The sequence below is a fragment of the Gymnoscopelus braueri genome (genome assembly GCF_963280865.1).
Source record: "Gymnoscopelus braueri genome assembly, chromosome: 9".
Taxonomy (NCBI): domain Eukaryota; kingdom Metazoa; phylum Chordata; class Actinopteri; order Myctophiformes; family Myctophidae; genus Gymnoscopelus; species Gymnoscopelus braueri.
In genome coordinates, this window is record NC_137610.1 from 4,757,007 (window position 1) to 4,761,575 (window position 4,569).

The following is a 4,569-nucleotide window of genomic DNA, read 5'->3' on the forward strand; positions in this document are numbered from 1 at the left end:
AAAATTTAAATAGAAAAAAAAAAAACCTTCATATCATAGAATATTTATCTATTATATATATATTTACGTATCCGAGTCTCGTAGAATCGGGGGGGGGATGTAATTAAACGCACGCACGCACGCACGAACACACACACTGACGCACACACACACACAGAGAGAGAGAGAGAGAGAGAGAGAGAGAAAATCGATGCATCAAACACTTAATGGCCACGGCTGTGCCTCTGTATCTTCTCTTGTGTTTCTATGTGTTTCCCCTCTCCTTCTGTATCCCCCGGTCTGGTGTGTGCATGTGCGTGTGCACGTGTGTGCAAGTGCGTGTGCACATGTGTGCATGTGTGTGTGTGTGTGTGTGTGTGCGTGTGTGTGTTCCTGTTGCTCTGCACACCTGCCTTCCATCATGCCTATAAACCCAGGTTCTACACCCACTCATTAGCCCTGTTCTCATGGGACTATAGCAGCATCTGAGGGCTCACATCTGTGTTTCTGGATCCCCGTCCTTCTACTTCAAACCTCCGGAGTGGTGTGATGATCAGTGGTTAATAGTAATACATGAAGTACATTTACTTGAGTACTGCACGTTAGTTCAGTGTTTCCCAAACATTGGGTCGGGACCCATTTGTGGGTCGTGGACCCATTTGTATGGGTCTCGAGTAAAATATCCCTTTATTTTTCATGTCCTACATTTTGGGGAAAAAAAAAAAAAAAAGGTAAAGAAGTAGTGAAAATAGCAGATCTGCAAGCTCACGACACGTCATGAGATACGTTGTGAGCTTGTAGATCTGATACTTTCACTAGTCTGGGTCCCAGTTTGGGTCTCGAGCAAACGTTTGGGAACCACTGCTTTAGTTATGTATTATTTAAATTACTGCATCTCTGTCCACATGGCCTGATTGGTATAAAGTGCAGGTTGAGGGGATGATGATCAGTGTCATTTGCTACTTGTGAGTGCAAAGTGTGTGATGGCATTGACGTTCATATCAGAGAGAGTGGGTGACTCAAGTGCAGGGGGTTGAGTTCCTACTACACTGGTAGTGATTAAAGGGATAGTTCACCCCAAAAAATACTTTTTTTTCTATCGATTAGTCACCCCATGAAGACTTGAATTCGTTTTTTTTTTTTTTTTTTTTTTGTCGCATTCCTAAGCCAATAATTTGATGACCAGCAGACCAGTTGGCAGCGGTTCCGGTAGGAGACACAAAAGAGACTCGATCTATGTGTCTCCTACCGGAACCGCTGCCGGTCATCAAATTATTGACTTAGGAATGCCAAAAGGAAAGACAAAATAATATCCATGAATTCAAGTCTGGGGTGACTAATCGAGAGAAAAAAGTCATTTTGAGTGTGAACTATCCCTTCAATTGTTTGCTGTGGGCTCTGTGGGCGCTGGGGGCGTGTTCTCTCCTCCGCGTCATCAGTGCCCATACCCTAGATGGGGTTGGGGAAAGGGCCTTACTGTGTGGAGTTTGCATGTTGTCCCCGTGTCTCCGAGGGTACGTACCCTCACAAAAACATGTAGTAATCCAGGTCTCTATACTGCCTGATGGAGGGGAAAGGAATTGGTTGGAATAACATGTTCCTTCGACGCGCTACGTCCAACCAGGGAAACTCTCCCCTGTCAGGTGATAAGAAGGTCAGTTGGCTCTCATGCATTGTAGGAGGCATGAGCTCGGCCCTGGCCTCCCTAGGTTGGCAGAGGGAAGGTAGCGCCCAGGATTACATAGACAATTGGCACTGGGTGTAAAAAAAATGGGGTTACAAAATCGTGGGATGAAAATGTATAAAAAACCTTACTAAAACTAACCTTATCTCTCCTGTGTATGTGTTCTGCGCTTGGGTGTGTCTGAACTCCATATCAACTCTAATTTACTGTATATTGTCGCTGTCGGCGGCAGAAACCTCTCCATATTTTAACTGTTTTATTCCGTAACTTAACACCCTATACTTGATCGTACTACAGCGTCACACAAAAACAGCAAAAGTAGAAGATCCACAAGCTCGAAACTTGGTCATAATGAGGTTTCCACCCGATAGAGACGATATGGAGAATAAAATATGCTCTGCTCGCTGTTCGTGTTTGCTGTTCTATACAATTAAAAATGTTTTGTTCTCCAAGTAATCAGCGAAATGAAAGGAAAGCTTTCAAGATTTCAAGATGCTGCAGCGTTTTCAAGTACTTCCCCCCCACCTTTCCCCCCCCCGCAATGCACAGAATGAATGCAAATTGCACAGTGGCCTCTCTGCATACAGTATAGGGTCGTGACGTGAGTCAGCCATACAGGTGTATTGTCTGACAGGGAATAATGTTTTCATTATGTATTCAGATGTATTCAGATATAAAACCCGCAGGGGGGCATATCATGAATACATAATAGTGATGAGCAACACCGAAGCAGGATGGAGGGAAAAAAATGGGAAGCAATTGTGCAACCCATCCAATAATGCAACAATAAGCTCCCATTACATTTCAACATGGCATTGCTGCAGACTTTTGTATACTGTACATAATATGTCATTATACTGTCATGTCATTTTCTAGTGAACTGTAATGTATGGAAGAATGACTTGAGGTGTACTCGTCATGAATTGTGTATAGGAATGTATTAAAATGTAAGTGGCTAACATGTGTTACGCAACATACTCTCTGGGGAAAAAACACAAAAATAGCATGTATGATTATTGTTTTAGCTTTTCCAACCGGAACATTAATTCAGATCTGAGTGGCTGGTATCTCATGTCCCCAATATGTCATAATAATAATAAGCCGCTATAGAGGAGCGTACACTTTGAGCCGTTAGTCATCCTTTGTCGTCAGCTGTCAGCTGGGATGTTGTTTAGGCCTTGCTTTATGCGGAGATAAAAGTGTCTGTCCATATGCCATCAAATAATAATAATAATAATAATAAACTTTATTTATTTAGCACCTTTCATGATATGAATGCAGCTCAAAGTGCTTTAAAGAGGGAAAGAAAATAACAATAATAAATAAACATTAAAACCATTAAAATAATGGCAAAAAATTATGGCATTAAAATAATGGCCAAAACACAAAGGCTCAGCAAAACAGACATGAACTAGAAAAAGTGCACCTCGGAGCACAGGTCTCCGCCAGGTCAGGTAGGTTATTGTGGCCTCCTGGTGGCGCTATAATAGGCCGAAGTGAAAAGGGTGCCATTTCTTCTTAGGCCTTGCAAGGCAATCGGACACTGCATTCATGATTTGAGGCATTTTGTTCAAAAAATGTGTTTTGCTAAATTAGACCTGCTGGTGGCGCTATAACAGGCCAATGTTAAAAGGGTGGCATTTGCTCCTCAACATAGTGTGAATGTGCATGCAAAGTTTGACCGTAATCGAATGCTTTTCATTCATGATTTGCGGCATTTTGTTAGAAACAAGCCACTACTGCAAACTTTAGGTGTCAATCTTAGCCAATCAGGATGAAATATGAAAAATCAAACACATGACTATAGAGATCATGTGTACCAATTTGCGTGAAATTTGGATAAAATCGGAAGGAGTAATATAAAAAAGAGTGTTTTAAATAAGCCGGCCTCCTGGTGGCGCTATGAAAGGCAGATGTGAAAAATGCAGGGCAAAGGTTTTTCCTTGACCTCTAGGGAGTGCGCTTACAAAGTTTTACACAGATCGGTGCAGTTATAGGTAAAAACACGAATCGGTCTGTTATAGCGCCACCATGAGGCTGATTTGAAAATGTTCAAGTGGCATTTCTTCCTCAATATAGTGGAAATATGCGTGAAAATGTTCAAGGAAATTGCATGCTGTGTTCATCATTTGAGGCATTTTGTTCAAAACGGAGCACTCCTGCAAACTTTGGAAGCCATTTTTAGCCAATCAGGATGGAATATGAAAAATCTGAAAGACCTGTTTTGTTTAATGACTATAAAGATACTGTGTACCGATTTGCAGGATTTTTGGACAAAATATGTAGGAGTAGAAAATAGGTTTTGCACATATCGGCCTCCTGGTGGCGCTATAAAAGGCCCATGTGAAAAAATTGGGGCAGAGGTTCTGCTGTGGCATCCAGGGAGTGTGTGTGCACAGTTTCACTGCGAGCAAGCCAACGGTGCCAGAGATAAGCTGTACACAGACAGAATGACGGACGGACACACGGACACACGGACACACGGACGGATGGACAGGGGGCAAAACATACTCTCTCGCCATGCCTTTCGGCCTGGCGGAGACAATAATAACACAGAGATTTAGAAAAAATCTACTAAAAGCAAGAGTGAAGAAATAAGTCTTGCGCTGTGCTTTAAAGCTATCTACAGAGGCTGCCTGTCTAAGGTGTAATGGGAGTTTATCCCAAGCCGTCGGCCCGTAGAAGCAGAATGCTGCTTATGCTGAAAGAATGCTGACATTTCAGGCACTTCGAGTAGGCCAGCAGCAACTCTGTGTTTGTATGTTTGTATGTTAACATGTATGTTTGTTTAAAGGACCACTTCACCCATTTTCAACCTATCTTCATATAATTGGTCCTAACTAATGCTCATTATAATATGGCACCATTTTTGTCTACTCACTCTGTGTCTCAGATGAGGGCTGTGG